Here is a 19,473-nt window from a genome sequence, read left to right as displayed (position 1 = left end):
TCAAAAAAGCATCAATAAATCAGAATTTATGAATGTACATAAACACCTTTGTTGTCCAACATGTATGGTTATATCATTAGATGGAATTAAGATGCAATAAAAGCTTTCTTCTTTAGACTAATGGAGAATGTAGGGTATCCAGCACAACACTATCTTATATACATTTATAAATCCATATCATCTATGGTTTTGAGTTATTTGAAACAAATTCTCCACTGTAACATCCCTGTCTTATTCAAATAGTACACTGGAAATAATATATATAGTTTAGGGGTTCCTAAACCTTCTCACATTAAGATGCTTTTAGTGTTTCAATAATATTTTCATGTAGGATCCTAGACCAGAATAAATATGTAAGAGTTCTGTTTATTGAGTTGTTAGGTGTAAGCAACTTAATACATATTTTTGTACTGATGATTTAGTAGCCATTTGGAAAAAGATAATACATATAAATTGAAAGAAAAAAATAGAACTTTTTATTTCATTCTTTAATAATCACAATATGTATTTGCATGTTCAGTATTGCACATCTCAAACCTTGGAATCACTTTGGATACCCTCACTTTGGATCACTTTGGAATCACCCTCATTTCTTGTTCTATATTGATTTTCATACACTACTTGCTTTTTTATCATGGCAACTGCCAAAATCCAGCCTCGCAAAGATAGAATATAATCAAAGGGAATTTCATATGATCTAATGGTGAAACTGAACTACTTTGTCCTAGTAGTTTGAGACTGTGTCTGATAAATGTTACTGGACCTTTTTTTGAAAATTTAAAACATCTCTTAATGTCCTAGGGTACCTTGATACACAGTCTGGGGACTGCAGTTATAGTTGTAACAGAAGACAAAATAAATGTCAGAATTGGAAAGCCAGGTTTCCAAATTAAAAATATGAGGAGGTGATAGCTAGTATTAAAAAAAGGAAGTTACCATATAAATCTTTTAAGTATCTTCTTGAAAAGTTAAATATTTGATTTGTATAACAAATTTTTTATTTATATACCTTTTCCCTAAAAACACTTTAATGGAAAAAAGTACATTATATGATATAAATTAATCTTTGGATTTAAAAAACCTTCTACAACTTCAGTAAGTTAGTTAGTTCTATGCTCAGTATTACCATGGAATTACAAACTTGAATTCTCATGAAAAATGGGAGAAGACCAGTCCAATAAGAGATACAACCTAATATTAATGTAGATTTGAAATTTTAGTATACTTCTAACTAAAATAGTACCAGTACTTATGGCAGTTATTGCTTGGACCAGTCAATGTTCTGAATTAATCCAATGGCCTTATCACCTTATCTCACATTTATGTCCAGGGAGATATTAGAACATAAAAAAATCATCCCCTCTGGATTTCCTTTTACAATGGCTGATTATCACAGAATTAGGGTGGATAGAGTGCTATTTTTTTCCCTCCTAAAAAAAAAAGAGCAGTAAAGACTCATAGGCTAATGTATCACAGTAAGATTTTAGAGGGAGAAAAATCAATTGTCAGTAAAATACTTGGTAATAAATCTTATAGTACTGACCTTGTTTGGCTGTTATATACTGAAAAGAAGAGAAGCCAATCAAAATAACATGAATGATTAATGCATTTCATACAAAACCCACAATATCCTTAGAATATATTTGCTAAGGTGCTGCAGTGATAAGAAAGCAAACAAATGACAGAGCTCAAGTAAGGAGCTTCAGAAGGAGTTCTTAACAGAGACACATGCAGTTAATTTCTTAGTTTCTGTTGACTGTATAAACTGAAGTACTAATACCAAAATACATGTTGTAAGGAAAAAAATGACATTTGGATTCTAGGTTAAAGGTGTAAAACTTGGGCTATATAGTAGATTTTATTATTGAATAATCCTATAAGAGGATTATGTATTCTGCTCTGTTGACATAAATTTAGTCATATGATTTGCTTTCGCCAAATGCTGTATGTCACTTTTTAGCACAAATGTTAAGATTGAATATGTGGTTCACCATATGTTTTTCCCTCTGCCACAATGACCAACACTATTCCAGGCTAAGGCTGTTCCCTCAGTGTAGAGCAGAGCTGCATCTAACCCTGGATAAATATGTGGAATGACCGAGCCACTGAAATATTCAGAGTGTTTGTCACTGCTACTGAAAGGGCAGACCTACACCGGCCAACTCCATCTTGTTCTGTGTCCTCCACCTTGACCACGCCTCCTCCCCTTGAGTAACCTAACCTCCCGCTCACCCGTTCAAACTTCCCGATCAAAACACGGCGGCGGCGACCTGCATAACAGGACTCCCACCCTTCCCCAGCCAATCGGCCGAGGCCAGGACCCTTCCCCAGCCAATCGGCTGAGGCCACAGCCATTACCTCACCAACTGCCCCTAGACCTCAATAAAACCTTTGTGCTTTTGAAACTCGCTCTCTCTCCCCAGCATCTCACCGCTACGTCGGTGCAGGTAGGGGATTGAGCTCGAGCTAGCTCGAATAAAGGCTCTTTGCTTTTGCATCGGACTCGGCTCCCTGGTGGTCTTTGGGGATCACGAATTCTGGGCATAACACTACATAAGTTAAACCAACTTGACTGATAGAAGTTATTAGCCATTAGTATTAACATAAGGCAAATGTGAGGACATAAAAAAAAGAACAATAACAATAAAAACAATTGCTTTCATAAAGGGTATGTCAAGGTTTCATAAGTGGCTGCAAAAGTCAGGCCTTGGAAATGGAGAGAGGAGGAAAGAATCCTTGGAATCCTTGGTAATAATCCCATTGTTAGAATCCAGGGCCTGGGACTATCACATCTCTCATGATAATCTTGGAACAGCCATTGTCATATATTTTCTCTAAACTTAGAGAATTTCAGTTGTTTTCTTGTAGCTATGTTTTCATAGCTAATAAGGGATAGGCTCAAAAAGCATTGCTTTCATTTATATTACAGGGTCACTTGAGTACCTGGCTAGGTATGGCAGCTCCTCAGATCTCCCTGAAAGGGATAATTTGCTGTGGGGACTACAATAAGTTTACAGCCTCCATTTGCAGTGCTTTCAGGATTCCACATCCATTGCAGGCATTTGAGCCTAGGATACACTATCCCCAGGAAGCACACCCGCGGGGGGGGGCCGGGGGGCGGCGGCGAATGACTGAACATGATAGGGGTATTTGGTTCTGCCGTTTCTGCCCAATGTAATATCCCCTCTATGGATAATCTTCATTCTGGGGCTCTCTGTTGGAATGCTGAGGTTTTCTCAGAGCTGCACTGTGGTCTGAGGCTCTTCCAATCTCCTCCTCCTAGCTTCCCCCCCACTTCACAGGTGTCAGACCTGTACCATGGTCTGAAGGCTTTCCTTCCTACTCCTTAGTCCTTATCTTACATAGGTTTCACCTGTGTAACAACATTCTGACATGGGTCACAATGGCAAGGAAGACTTTATTTGGGACCTTTGTGATAGATGTTAACATTATCATAATAGGGAGAGCTCAGGCTCAACTTTTAATACAGCAAAGACAGCTGGGAATTAGAGTCAATGAGAAGAATAAGGAGAGTCAGTGGATGGAAAATTACTAAGACATCAAGGCTAGGAGATTTCTTGCTAAACTGACTTAATGGGATTCTTGCTGGAGGTAGGCCAGGGTGATCAGATACCAAGGTGGGGTGGGTGGGTGGGAGAGATTCTCACTAAACTGGCTTAGCAGGATTCTTACTAAAACTGGGATGGGCAGGCCAAAGTCAAGGCCCAAGGTTGAGATCTGGTTGAAAAGTGGATTCAGAGAAGCCTATCTAAAGTTTGAACAAGGAGTCTTTGTCACATCCCAATAAATCTCTTCTGCTTCTTACTCCATCTTGGCACCTACTTCCCGGAGGTTCTGAATTTTCACACTAGATGAACTGGGAAATCTGATTAGTACTCTGTTTTGTAGCAAAATATGTAGACCCTTAGGCCTAGATTACTATGGCTTAAAGGATGAAGTTCCTCCTGCTTAAAAAAAAAAAAAAAAAAAAAAAAAGAAAAAAAGGCTTGAGTGCTGGTAATGTGCTGCCATCTATGGGCTATTTCCTGTTTGTTAAGTACTGCAGGTAGGAGTTCATACAGACTGTCTCATTTAATGCTCATATAATGAGGCCAGCTAGATATTATAACTATTTTTATTTTCTGCATGAAGAAACTAAAGCTTAGGTGAAATGACTTCAGTAAGATGTTTCTTGCAACGCACAGTAGAGGCAAAGTTCAGGCTCAGAACTATCATATTCATATTCTAAACTATCACTATTTACTCACAGTTAACAACTTAGCTGATAAATTACTGTTATGCAGGTTTGCTAAGTATGGTGAAAGAGGTATATATTTGGAATTTGCTTTATGGTAGGAAAGAATTGAGAGAAGAGGCTTTGTGAGTATAACATTTTATATATACTGTTCCCATTTAGGCCTGGCCCCGGGAAAATAAATCCCGTTGGGCTAAAACAGAGAGTCACAATTTGGGTATACATCTTCTTGAATAGGGAGTTCTATGGCTAACATAAATCTGAGAACTGTATAACAAAATAGAACACAGAGGGAAAAAAAATGACTCTAAATTCACATTACATTCAGAGTTATTTTGACTTCTTTGGGATAAAAAGAATCTGAGAATGCTTAGCCCTGTACCCAGATTGTGACTCTCAGCTCTCTAGATGAGGAAATGCTTGCACCAAGTGCTATTCCTTCTGTACATGTTCCTTTGCAGCACCTGTTTTAGCCAAGAGTGGACAGTGGGGAGAGTTGCTGATCATATAATGGAAATTAAATAAGGGAGCAGCAGATTAAGAGAGATCAATGTCAATAGTCTAAGTGGCATTGCTTGCTTCTCATCCATACCTAAACCCTGACTTCTAGCGCATTGGTTCTTCATGCAACCTATTCCAAGTGCACAGCACTGGTATGAGTGAAGAATTAATTATTCACTCTTTAATTCATGAAATATTATGCACCATAGCTGATAGTATCATCCCTGTGCCCATATCTCTCTAATTCCTTTTTACCAGCTACATGTGTAACTTTGTGCCCTTTGATGTGCTTTTGCTTCCAACAGCCAGCAACTTTGGGTCTTTTCCACAGGATTGCCCCTGGGCTATTGGTGCTTCTTTACTTTAGCTCACACACAGAGCTGGAAGTGCCTGGGGATTTATAATCTGTTTGAGTGGCAGGGCATGAAAAACCCAGTTTCTTTTCCTGGATCAAGATAACCCTGAGACTTAACTTTCAGTCCAGAGTTACCCTATGGGATCAGGTGAAGTTTTACTTTCCAGAGGAATTTCCCTAAAATCACATCCTTATTTGTCTTCCTCTCTTTGCCTGTCCTACTTGCCCCACTCCCCTACCAGTTTCCTCTGATTTGGATACACTACCTTAATAAATCACTTACACAAGATTCCTTGTCTCAAAGTCTGTTTCTCAACCTAAGAAAAACATTTGCTAAATATAAGTCATGATGTTAAACAATAACAATAACCCTTGCCTTCAAAGATGTAATTGAATAGTCACAATATTTTATGCTATAACATAGCCAATGTATATTATGAAGTGATACTACTAAGAAGGGAGTGATTATCATTACCAAGTCTTGTTACAGAAATAAACATTTAAGCAAATTCTTGAAGTGTGAACAAATGAGTAGGTATTCACTAGGATGAAAAGAAATGAAGGGCATTTTAACCAAAGAAAACAGACTCTACTTTGCTAATAGTTTCCCTGGAAAGGGACTTGGTAGACTTTATTTTATTGTGGAAGAAGAGCTCCACTGTGAACTCTGGAGAAGGGAAGGATCCTTTCCGAATTACAGGACTTAAGACAGTGTTTAAAACATTTTTTAACAAACAAGCCCATTTCCAGAATGCATTTTGGCCTACTCCATTTTCTGCTATTTTCCTCAGATTTAACAATAATTACAAGAGAATCCTTGACCCATAAAAAAAAAATGACAGGAGTGATTTAAATTACCTAGCCCATCTGCACGTAATAGGAAGCTACTTAAGAGACTAAGACGTTCATTCTCTTTTAATGTACTAATTCATAAAAGTAGCATTTAATCACTCTCACTTAATATTCTAAAGTTCCTACTGTGTTTCAGGCACTCTGCAGTGTTCTGATTATTAATCATAGTCATTATAAACTTAGGATTTAGAATTTGGGTTTTAATATACACTCAGATGGTTAACAATATGACATTGAGCAAGTTACTTACCTTCATGAAAATGCCCACCCTGTAGGGTGCTGTGAAGAGTATATGAATTAATGCACAGAAAATTCAAATCACAGTGCCTAGCACACACTAAGTGCTCAATAAATGTTAATTGTAACTAGTGTTGGTGTTATGGCTGTGGTTGTTTTTTCTGTTATTCTGTCATACAACAGATTCGCACAGGTTCTGTGACTTTTTTGGTGTAAAGTCAATTTATACTATGTTCCATTCTTCTGAAAGATTGAGAAGAATGGATGACTACAGCATACATTTACAGAAACCTTGACATACCAATCAGCTACAGAACGTTTAGTTTCCTCATTCATCTCAAAAGCTAACGATTAACTCTACATCTTGGCAAGACAAATTCATATGTAATCGGTTGGCTTCCATTTGGTGAATGACTGTGTAGATTTTCAGTGTAACCAAAGGCACTATTATGTGCTGAAACTTCTTCCCTGGCAAACAAGGAAAAACAAATGCTTTTTACATATAAAAAAACCCCTAACTTTAAAGCTATTCAGGTAAACAATTGATAAATACTTACATGTTGCATCAGCCATTGTAAACCAATTAGAAAAGATTAGAAGTTTTTAATTTCAAAGTTGGCATGTATGCATTTTGCACATCTAATTATGTTCTGTAATGCTAAAAATCATTGCTCAGGTTATTTGAAATGAGTAATCAGGGTTTTCCCATTGGTAATTTTTTTTTTAGAAATATAACTCCCCACTTAATATGTTTTAATTATTTTCAGATTAAAATGTCTAATTTGACAAATTAAAATTAGGACCTCATAATAATTATTTATCTAAGACTTTAGTATTAAATACATGAAATAAGAATTTGTTTTATTTTATTTGGGATAAGTGATATGTCAGTCACTTGTCAACCACTTCAATATCATTTTCTGAACATAATGACTGGCAGAAGACACTGGGAATTTTAAAAAGATAATTTGAATATCAAGTCCAGTGAGGCCTGGTATTTCTTACTGCTTGGATAAGTAAAACCTGCATAAAGACTTAACTGTGAAATATCATATGCTCCTTGACACCTATACTTCAGACATAATAAAGGCATCAAAAGAATGGTTATTAAACCCGAGAGTTTTTGTCTCAATTTATCCCTTTGTATTTATAGTTGAAAGAATACAATTAAAAATCAGGTATGATATTTTACACTTCTTTTATGCACTTAGCTTATTCCAAAATAAAAATGATACACAACACATACAATTTTTATTCAGCTCCTCACTGTGGTGTAGGAAATGGTGTTTGTTTTTTAGTATAAACTTGAAAAATGGCTCTGACAAGTTTCCAATACTGTTCACACATTGCTTTGAAAATTTCCTTTAAGGGTCTTCAAATCAATATTTTTTCATTTGGTTCCAACAAAGATAGCCTTCCCTGCTATTGTGAAAATTACTTCCCTTTGCAAGTAGAATGGCAAAATCTAAATCATGAACATCAGAAGTTCATGAATTTCTAATTTACATCGAAAAGCCCTAAAATATTCTTTACACAATGAGAAATCTTTGTAATTCTCACAGTATTTTTAACAAAGTTAAAATATCACCAAAATTATTCTTGGGAAACTTGGGAAAGTGTTATGTGAAATTCTACTGTAATGCTTAGGTACTTTATTGAATTTTGTCCTCAAGAGCCATCAGTTTTTACAACTCATCTGAATAATTTCTTATACTATCAATCACTCTTATCAACAGATATTTATCTGACTCAAAATTTCTTTAAGTGTTCTATCAGTGCAAAATAAACAGAAGAAATAGTTTTTACTTTTAGGAAACCTGGTTCTTATTTGGGAAGATTCACTGAAGAGACATAACTCTATTAGAGAACTATTAAGCCAAAATCTGTATGGCACCATTCTAAGTTTAATAGTTTACTAAAGTGAAAGATCATTAAAGTTTGACATTTATGGAAAAGTGTCCTGGGGGTATTGAGGCTCATGATTGGATCTGAAGAATGACTAGGCTTTAAGCATAAAATAAGACACTATCACTATACTCCTTAGGTTTTCATCTTAAAGAAAATATCTTTTTTTAACATACTAGATTGTTAGTGGAGGAGAGTAAAATTTGCCACCCCAAAATATGCCTCTTCAGCATAAGGATTATCTTGAGCTGGTTATTTTTAAGAAATGCCAGACAAAGGGCATGCTCTGAAAACAGAGAAGTTACCCTTTTATAAGAGACACTTATATGGGAAATCTGTTTATATGGGTGTCATCCTCTCTACTGCAGGAACAGGACGATGACTCTAAACCTCTTGAAATTCTGATCAATTAAGGCAAAACTTAAATCTTCATAACCTTACCCATGTTTTGTTTGTTTGTTTTATTTTAGAATGGGGGGAGCAGCGGGGGAGGGAGACAGAATCTTAAGCAGACTCCATGCTCAGCTCAGAGCCCCATGCAAGGCTCAATCCCATGATTCTGAGATCATGACCTGAGCCAAAATCGAGTTGGATGCTCAACTGACTGAGCTACCCAGGTGCCCTGTTTGTTTTGTATTTAAATTTTTTTATTTTTTTTTTAATTTTATTATTTCTTCCTTCCTTCCTCCCTCCCTCTCTCTTTACAGTAGGCTTCATGCCCAGTGTGGAGCCCAGCACAGGGCTTGAACTCAGAATCTGAGATCAAGAATCAGATGCTTAACTGACTGAGCCACACAGGTGCCCCATATAATCCTACCCTTGTTAACCAGGCTTTTCCTGGGACCTCCCATAACTGGCTCCCCATTTCCCAGCATCTTTTGTCCTTAGCTGGAGATAGTATTTAAGGTGGTGGCTTGGGCCAATAAAGGGAGTTACTCAGTTTTCCTGGGTCTCTCCTATGTTTACAGGTGGTATACATGTTATTAAACTTCTGTTTGCTTTTCTTCTGCTTTCCTTCTGTTTGCAGGAGGGAGTCTCAGCAAGAATCCAGAAGGGTAGAGGGAAAATTGTTTTTCCTTCTCTACATTAGTGAGCAGTATAAATACTAATTAAAATATATATCTTGGAAAACTGGGTGTATAAATACAATAAACATTATTAAAAATACAGAAAGATCATTTATAAGTTTTGTATGTTTTTTTCATATCAGACTATATTTTTTTGGTGGTCTAAGAACTGGATATGGAGTCAGACAGATCTTGGTTCAAATTCTGGCCCTGTAGTTTAACAGATATGTGATTTGGGGCCAATTAATGATCTCAGTTTCTCCATCTACAAAATGGGGATAATATCCAAAACCATGAATTTCTGAGTAAATTTAAAAAAATGTAGACATGTACTCTGTTCATAAGACCCTAGTAAATATTCTAACTATGGTAACTAGTACATTCTATTTTTAAGCATTCTGCTTTATTTCACAAAGGATTTAGAATGGCAGCAATAATTTATAGAATAAAATAATAATTAAAAAAATGAATAAAATAATAATATATAAATTGAGCGATTTCTTTAAAATTAAGTCAGATTTCTGGCCTGTAATTAGTTTTGATCTCATCTCCTACTACTCTCTCAGAATTCATTCAAATATTGCCCCACTGGCCTCATCAATGTTTTTTAAGTGTGCCAGGGAAATTCTTACCTCAAGCTCTTTGCCTTCCATGCCTCCTCTGCCTGGCATAATCTTCCTCCAGCTATCCATAAATCTCCCTAGCTCATCTTCCTTCTGTGAACCCTTCCCAGGCCAACCTATTTAAAATTGAAAATCTCACTCTTGGCTGAGTGCACTTTATCCTTTTACTCTCCTTTTTCTCTATAGCACTTATCACTCTCTTAGTATTATTATTATTATTATTATTATTATTATTTTCCTTACTTATCTCTTGTTTGACTTTACTGCTAGAAGGTAAGCCCCATATGGGCAAGAATTTTGCTCTTTTCATGTGTTGCTGCATCTACAGTGCAAAGAACAGTCCTGGTGCTTAGTAGTTGCTCAATAAATATTGTTGCTGTTCATGTAATTATGCCAACAAGCCCTCTTGCTTACTTATAGACACCAAGAGCTGAAACCAGAAATAGATAAGACCACTTAACTCATGCTCTAACTGAAAACCATTGTACTTATTTCTTATCGCACTTTCTTGGACTGATGAGAATGTTTTTCAATGACCAGAACATTTCAACCACTATGCCAGAAAAGCCCTGATAGCAACACAATGCCTAGAAGACCACACTCCACATATCCCCTTCCCTGCCTATGATGAACATGCTTGCATTGAACACATACTGACCCCTACCTATGATCATGCACTATCTTCCTGCTCTCTTGCCTGTACTCTTCCTGAATTTCTCTCTTTAAAACTCTGGATATCCATCTTGCTGGTGGAGAGGTCAGTTGTTAAGGCTTGAACCTGCCATGTCCCCCAGCTGCTGGCACCCAGAATAAATTTCTGCCTTTCTCTTTTCCAAATACTCATCTCTTGAGTTACTGGACTCTCTTGATGAGTTTACCTGAGGTTGTTTGGCAATAGTATTGGCCAACCCAGCCAGGAGCTATGCTTTTGATTTGGTCAGTCCCCTCAGGATTCCGTAGGATGGAGCAGTTGGCCATGGCAGCATTCCAGACCTCACTGAATAGTTTCCTGAGTTAGTGCCTATGATAGATCAGTAAAAATCACTTGCAAATTTTATGAAATGCCATTTTGTTTCAAATAAAGCTATTTTCTTTTTGGATATTGCCTTTTGTTGAATATATATATTGTGCATTTATTATTGCATTTAATCTTCATAGCCATCTGGTAAGCTAGGTAGAGTAGGATTTAATACTTATTTTCTCACATAATAGGAAACTAAGAATCCAAGAGGGGAAATGACTGATTTAAAGTCACACCATTAGTAAGAAGCAGAACCAAGCTAAGAAATTATTTTCCTTGCTGAACTTTCTTTTATATACTGTTTTCAGAGTTAAATGAATGAAATGAAACTTATGGTATACATCCATGTTGTTGAAGTTGATTTAACATTTTAGATTCACTGGGAATTAAGTATTTCGGGGCTTTCTTCAAAAATCCTTCAGTTAGTTGCAGAACTCTATGTCTAAGGAGCTCAAGAATTTTTTCACTCATTGCCTGAGAATATTTTATACATTCATCTTCTTAAAGAAGTGTACATTTGCATACTAATGAATGCTTATTGCCTGCCTAACATGCATAAAAATACACTTGTTGTTGTATAAACTATTGCTGTTTGCTCCTTCTGGAATGCTCTTTCCCAATCTGAGTGCCTTATCCTTCCTTCTCCTCACTTGGGTCTCTGCTCAAATGTCATCTTCTCAGAAAGGCCTTTGTTGAATTCCATATCAAAAAGATCCCACTGTTTTTCCCTTCCCATTCTCAGTCTTTCTCTGTTAATTTTCTTCACACCATCTGCCATTTCCTAAAAGGGTTATTTATTTAACAAATACTTATTTGTTAATTAACTATTTTAAGGCTTCCTTATTAGGATGTTAGCTGCATGAAGGTAATATTTTTGGAATTGTGCCTCCAGCATCTAGAATAGTGTCTGGCACATAGTTGTAATTTAATAATAAAGGGGAGCAGAATTTGCCACCCCAAAATATGTCTCTTTGATATATGGATTATCTTTAACTGGTTATTTTTAAAGAAACAGCAGACACGAGTGAAGCTCTGAAAACCAAGTAGAAAACTCTTTTGTAAGGGACATTTACACTTTTGGAGTGTCTCCATTTGTATTGGTGTCTCCTTCTCTGTACCAAGAGAAGGTTGACTCTAAATCTTTAGAAACTCTTAAAATCAATCAATCAATCAATCAATATCTAGAATTTCTTAACAATGGAGAAGACAATGACCTAAATCTGCATAACAACACACCCTTGTTTACTGTGCTTTGTCTGGTAGCCTACCATAATTGGCTCTCCTAACCCCCAACATCTCTTATCTTTAGCTGGAGTTGGTATTGAAGGTAGTGGCTTGGGTCATTTCAGAGAATTATTCAGTTTTCTGGGGTCTCTCCCATGTGTACAGGAGTCACTTAAATTTGCTTGTTTTTCCTGTTAATATGTCTTTTATTACAGGAGGTTTCAGCCAAAAGCCTAGAATGGTAAAGAGAAAATTATTTTTCCTCCCTTACAGTAAAAACATATTGATTGAAAGAATACTCATATTGCACTTTGATGCTCCAGAGCATCCATTACAATTGCAATTAATTGTGGAGTTAATTGTATACTTGTATCCATTCTCTCATTGGAATAAAAAAATTCATATGACATGAATTGTATCTTTCTTGTTCATTGCATTTTGGTTAAATGGTTTGAATACCACACAAGTTCTTTTGCTTACTCTCAGGGAATTTGGAGATTTATTCTCTATATGGGAAAAAAATAAAGAAATCAAATGAATAAAATGAAATAAAAAAGAATTTAACAGATCAAGATAACATAAAAGTAAGACATCTGATACATGTTTGGCACTCCAGGTAATATTAAGCTACTATAAATACTATGAGATTAGATACCAAATAAATATTTAGCATATGTTCTTAGAAGTGTTACAAAAACACGATAGGGTGGAGAGGGCAAAAGGAGAAAGAATTCAAATGTTAAAGTTTTAAAAGTAATGACTCTTACAAGGGAATAGAAAAAGTATTAGGAGAACATTGGGACAGATGCAGCTGAGGGTTGCTACTACAGGTTAAGTAGTGACAGAATAGGCTGGAAATTAGGTTGGCAGGGGACTTGAAATACAGTTTTTAGGACTTCAGGCTGATAAAGTTAATTTGCATAAAAGTGTCCCCATTGGCTTGGCCTATATCACAAATCTAAACCTAAATCAGCTTGCATTTACAAGGAAACACCTGTTGAGGAATCCAACCCTATACCAGTCACAATTCTCCAACCTAGCTTTAGTTAGCTAGCTTACCTTACCCTAGAAAATAGGACCTGGTAGTCTTATAAGAAAATCCTCTACCTTCTGGCCAATCCTTTTTCTGTGTTATTTCTTCCAATGCTCTATAAAACTCGATTTTGCCTCAAATCCCTCAAAAACAATGGGGGTTCACCATACAATGGGATTTTTCACCTTGAATAAGAGGCTTCAAACTTGTTACCAACTTGTTTGTTTTGTCATTTGACAGGACTTAAACTTCTGATCATGCATGGGTAAGAGAGCAACAAGGCTTTCAGGCAACTTAGTAAAAATATAAAAGTGATATTTTTGAGATAATTCAAGAAGTGTATTTAAGTATAATAGAAAATGGAGGAAGGAAAATTGGATGGTAGACTAGTAATGATGTAAATAAGCAAACACCTCCAAAAAAAACCTTAAAAAGTCAAATGATGAGGCAAAACATATTTTGCAATCAAGATTGTGTTCCTAAAATATTTTCTGACTTGTGGCACAACGGCAATAACCAATATGCTGTACTCAGAGCAGGTATCATCATGTGCTTCTTCTAATTAAATCACATGTCTACATATTTCCAAACTATTATATCCTATAAATTGCCCAGGATTTTCAGGATATTTCTCTGAAGAAGGAAGTGGGAATATCAGAGCAACCATATCATTTATTAGAAATGAAGCTATTGTTTATGTGCTTCTGGTCAGTAGCACTTATTTTACAAAAGCATGGTAAGCCTTTACCATCTGCTTCGCTGTTTAAAACACTCTTGTTCCTACGTTTAGAAGGGTAAATTCCATATCTGATACATGGGCAAAACTCCAATTAGAGTTAATTGGGATTATATGTGAAGAACACAGGAAAAATTATTCCCAAAGAATGAATAAACCTGTATACATTCATGACCATTTATCATCCTCTTTTAAAAGAAAAAAAAATCAACCTTAGATAATATAACTTACAAATATATTAGACTGCCTTCAAAAGAAAAGAAACATTTAACCTCTCTCAGCAGAAAAGAAATATGTTGGGACGTCAAATGAAAGGGTTTGTTAAGATCTATTCAATTCTAAACAATATATCGTTTGTCTATAATTGATGGTATAAAACAGTATATTTCATTAAAGAGAAAAAACTTAGGAAGAAACGATCCCAACTACACTTCTAATTTACGTTAAAATTGGGCCTAGGAATCTAAAGATATTACTTACGTTGTAATTTTTTAGAGATTGAGGCTGTTACATGGCAAACCACAGACTAATTCAGCCTAGTTAGGGTATGATACTAAATGCCAATGGAACAAAAGGATGATTCACTTCCTGAGGTAGAGTTTGTAATTCCACAGGAGGAACTTCGCAATTTAGCCTGAAATAATATACTACAATGCCTGTTATTATTATATGATTGCATCTCTGCTTGTCATAAATTTTGCTCGAAGGTAAAACATCCCAATGATCGCAATTATTTTGAGTAGCTTTGTTAAAATACTCTTTCAGAAGAAAAAGGAAAAAATTCGCACTGACAGTAAACGTTACCATATTAAAAGCAGTGGCTTTTCGCTAACTGTGAAGCTGAAAGCTGATTTCATTTGCTTTTAATTATTAAGAAAATTATAATAATAATTTCATTCAAAAACTAATTTATTGTTTTAAAATAATAATTATTATTGCTATTTATTATTTTAGGAGCATAATAGAAAGATCTTCTGCTTTGTGAATTTACTACAAATTAATGAAACTTCAATTCAAGAGGTCATGAAACAGCAAAATTATCCTAGGAGGAGAGTAAAGTGCTAGAAGAAATTTAATTTCCTTCTGGTTTTCACCTGCTACTAGCCACCTCATCCCACAATATTTGCTAATGGGAAACCAGCCCCTTGCTGCTCTGAACATTGTCTAAAACTAGTTAAATGGTTTAGTTTAAAACTTAAGTTTATTTTATGACCTCAACTCTGAGGAGAAAATGAATAAGAAATAGTTTTGATGTCATTTTTTCTTGGTGCCAGATTAGTATTTCTTTAAGGATTGCATTTTTAATGTTGACGAACACATACAAATTTTCACATTTATTCCAGAAGGTCATAGTTCTTTTATAGCTCTATAAATCCTCCAGACCAGCCTATTTTAATTATGCTTTCCAATTTTTGAGTCATTCCTTCTGACTGTGTGAGTGGATAGGTGGCCACTTTTGACAGAGGCCAGGACATTTCTGATTTTTTAACAACACTTTCCCTACCTTATTAGGTTACAAATGATAAGGGAATTTTCATGAACCTGTAACATGGTATATAATATCACAGGAAACTGAAGTAAGCCTTATACAACTGTTCATGAGACTCATGACCCAAGGTACTGGTCCCAGAAAGGAGAAAGGAATTTCTGTGGAATGTTTAGTACATTCCACAATAGCTGGATGAATCATTTCCTGTTTGCTCCTGGGACAACTATGGCCCTTTATTTCCTGCAATGTAATTAGGACATGGTTAAGAATGTGCTTAAGAAAGGTATAAGAAATAATATTAAGCAAGTTTGGTTAATTAACTTTATAAATTATTTATATAACTCAATCTACACCCAACACCTCCTTCCCTCTCCCTCCATCCCCCTGAACAGATACTAAAAGCAGATTATTTCTATGCAATTGTTTATGACTTCTAAGTATTTTGAAGAATTAGGTTATAGTTAATTATGATATGTTTCTTTTTATGTTTTCTATACTATGATTTGTGAAATTAAACAGATGTTCTTTTTGTATGTGTTTATTGACTGTTGGGAAGCTTAGAGGTAGATTTCAGTTTTATCTGTGGCAAATGTAGGAGTCAATGATTTTTAATTACTTTTTTTATTGAGATATAATTTCCATACAATAAAGGTCACAAATCTTAAGCATATAGATGGAGAAATTTTTAAGTTATGGGAGTATTTATGCTCATGAATTCACCACCTGATTCAAAATAATATTTTCAGCACCCCAGAATATTGCCTTCTTTCCCTATCAGTACCCACATAAGGTAACCACTATTCTGACCACTATAAAATGTTACATTTGTATAAGACATGTCATACTACATGAATTATTCTTGTTTTTGTTTGACTTTGTTTTTCTTTACTTATCTCTAAATTACATTTTCTTGACTTACTTTATTTATACACATGGGCATCTTAAATTCTTAACTTGGGCCAAGATGGATCATAAAATATCCTTACACAAGTGTTAAATAATTTGAAAAAACTACTCAGGAAGTGAGACTGGAATGAGAATGGAAGAACTTGGGAGTTCAATTATTGATACACCTGTTCAAAAGAAAACCACAGGCCAAAAATGGAGTCACTTATGTTAAGAGCCCTATGCCAGTGAATCAAGACTTAATACCTAACCTAATGAGAGTTTCAACTCCCGTAGCCATGTTAACCTTTAACCTGTGAACTCATTCCATTCCCCTAAGGAAACTGACCTTGCCTAAAACAATGCATTCTTTGTTAATAATTTCCCTTTTTCCATTCCCCCTCTGCCTTTGAAAACCTTTCGTTTCCTGCAATTCCCAGAACTCCTTTCTATTTGCTAGATGAGATGCTGCCCAATTCATGAATCATTTAATAAAGCCCATTAGGTCTTCAAATTTACTTGGATGAATTTTGTTGTTTAACACACTTCTGCTGACTTTAAATAATAAAGCTGAAATACTAATATAATCTTGCCTTTTTTATTTCAAAAGACAACCCTTTATCCAACCCCTACCCTTATCCTCCTTAAAAGTATCATTAGATTCAATATGCGTAACAAAAATGTGATTTTATAACTAAGGGTGTCCTTGATTAAACAATAAATCATTAACAGTAATTCATGTGAGAGACTTTTACTACCAACCAAGGCAGAATAACAAAGATTAGACTTAACTTCCTGCTTGAAATAATGATAAAACAGGCTATATATTAGAAATACCCAATATATTGAAAGTGTCTAAAAATGGAAAATCTTGGAAATAACCAAAAAACCTGGAAACAACAAAAACATAATATAGAGAGGGGAACCTAGGTAGAACCCAGAAGACTCCCTGAGATGAAGAGACAGGGATGAGAAAGAATCTGGGATATCCAAAGCAGCTAGAACTAATAGGACAGATAACCTGAGGAGAAAGAGCTGAACAGTGAGAAGCCTGGAGATCCAGAGAATGGCATTCTCAAGTATTTAGCTGAAGGCTGAAGTGCACATACCTGAGGAAACTATACAAGGCCCTATATGTTTTGTGGCTCTCTTTGCTCTGCCCTGGGCCCCATAGATTCTCCTCACAGACTACATCACATAGTCTTTGCCCTTGGCTTTGGTTGCATTTAGACAACGGGAGTCACTTCTAGAAGGGGGGCAGAGAACAGAGAGAGGCTGGTGTGCTCATTCTTTCCATTTCTTCAATGCCTCCTTAAGGTCTGTGGTTATTGAGTAGCTAGGCCCTTGTTATTTCAAGTAGATCATCAGCATCAGCATCACCTGGGAACTTGTTAGAAAAACAGAAATTTCTGGCTCATTTCAGTCTTGACAAATCAGAATCTGCATTTAAATAGAATCCCCAGGGGTCTTTATAAGTCAAAAAGGGCACTCCTTCCAAGACTCCAGGTTTCACCAAGATAACACATTTTCCTTCTCTTGCCTCTTCTGGCCCTGGAGCCATAATGGCTTTCTGTTGCCACTAGTCCTTTGTTAGATCTCTTAACCCTATCCACATCTCTGTAGATGGATTATTTTAAAATCTGTTTTCCAGTTAAACACTTTTGAGTACACAATCTGCTTCCTGTCTTACCTTAATGATCCAGTAATATATTATCTATCTTGATATCTATATATCTGTATTGATAACTATATACATACTATATCTCTGTCTTTCTGTATCTCTGCCATTATTGTCTCTATCTCTAAAATTCCTTCCTAAATACCTCTTCCTAAAATTCCAAACAATCTTTATGCTTTAAAAATATAGACAGAATTTTATACCACCTTTTTCTTAGTTACAGCTCAATGATATCAAATTATGTACATAATTTCCTAACAATGCAAATTCAGAGTTTATGGATAAATATATACTATTCCCAGTTTATTAGTAAAATTTGTGAATCTGGAGAGGAAAGTGTTAGTATGCTAGTATGGTGAGTAGCCTCTAAATTGGTTCCCAATAATCCCTGCCTCCTGGTATTTACTGTCTTGTGTGATTCACTGTCCTTGAGACCATGCTGGACTTACTGACTCACTTCTAATAAACAGAGTGTGGAAGAAGTGATGGAATGTAACTTCTGGTATTAGGTTATAAAAGATGGCAGTTGTTGTCTTGGTGCTGTGTCTCACTTTCTCTTGCAGTGCTTACCCTTGGGGAAGCCAGCTACTATGTTATGAGGAAGTCCCATGGGAGGTCTACCTGGAAAGGGACAAAGACCTACCAACATCCACATGAGGGAGTTTGGATGTAGATCCCAATCCTCACATCATTTAACAATGCACATGAGCAGCCCCAACCAAAGTGACAAAAGCTTAACTGTAGCCTCGTAAGAGACCTTACACCAGAGGCAACCAGTGAAACTCCTGCATTCCTGACATAGAGAAACTCAGAGATTATAAATTTTATTGTTTTTAGCTGCTAAATTTAGGTGCTAAATTAGCTGAAGCAATTTATTACATAATAATAGATAAGTAATATAGCTAGGTTCTTTTAAAGCATAAAATAACTTGAGAAATTTCTTTGTTAACAAGAACAATATATTTTATTTAGTGCTTTTGTCTTTCAAAACTTACAGATTTCTAAACCTTAATTCTGAATTATATTTGGAGTCACTTTTTAATCCAAGTCAAGTTTTTCAATAAATTGAAGTCCTAGAAATGAGAATTTAAATATGAATAGTTTAAGAAGGCAAAAACTAACATAGTTTTAGTAAAGATAAGAATCTTCCAGAGAAAATGTTAATTTAACTGGAAACAGTATATGTCTCCAGGAAAATAGGGAATGACTTGTGTGTCATATAAGTACAGAGAATGGAATTTTATAAACTGATTTTTCACACAGATGCCAAGATATGCCTTTCATACTTTAAAAAAGTAGTTTGAGAGAAAAAATGTATATGAAAGAATAAAGAAAAAGCAAAAAAAAAATGAGTGATACTAATGAGCTGACAAACATAGATGGTTGCAAATACAGCACAGTCATACTTGCTTTAGCAGAAACAATGAAAAATACAGCTTAATCCAGTGACCTTGAAGCTCCAGTTGAAAGAATTTCAAATATCTTTTTCAAATTCAAATAGTTTCCAAATAGTTCAAATAGCTTTTTTCAATACTTAAAGCAACATACAATGGAAAAAAAATTCTATGTATGCAACAATAGGTACTCTCATTTGTGAGAACCATCAATTTCT

At 35.4% G+C, this 19,473-nt stretch overlaps 1 pseudogene; it reads right to left on the bottom strand.

Moving 5' to 3' along the window:
• Positions 1–10,773, bottom strand: part of LOC121025997 (40S ribosomal protein S2-like) — a 46,687-nt pseudogene extending 35,914 nt beyond the window's left edge.
• Between the last annotated feature and the right edge of the window lie 8,700 nt (positions 10,774–19,473).

This window comes from Herpailurus yagouaroundi, unplaced genomic scaffold, assembly GCF_014898765.1.
Source record: "Herpailurus yagouaroundi ecotype Mexico unplaced genomic scaffold, PumYag 67793, whole genome shotgun sequence".
Taxonomy (NCBI): Eukaryota; Metazoa; Chordata; class Mammalia; order Carnivora; family Felidae; genus Herpailurus; species Herpailurus yagouaroundi.
This window is presented reverse-complemented; position numbering and strand designations above follow the sequence as displayed.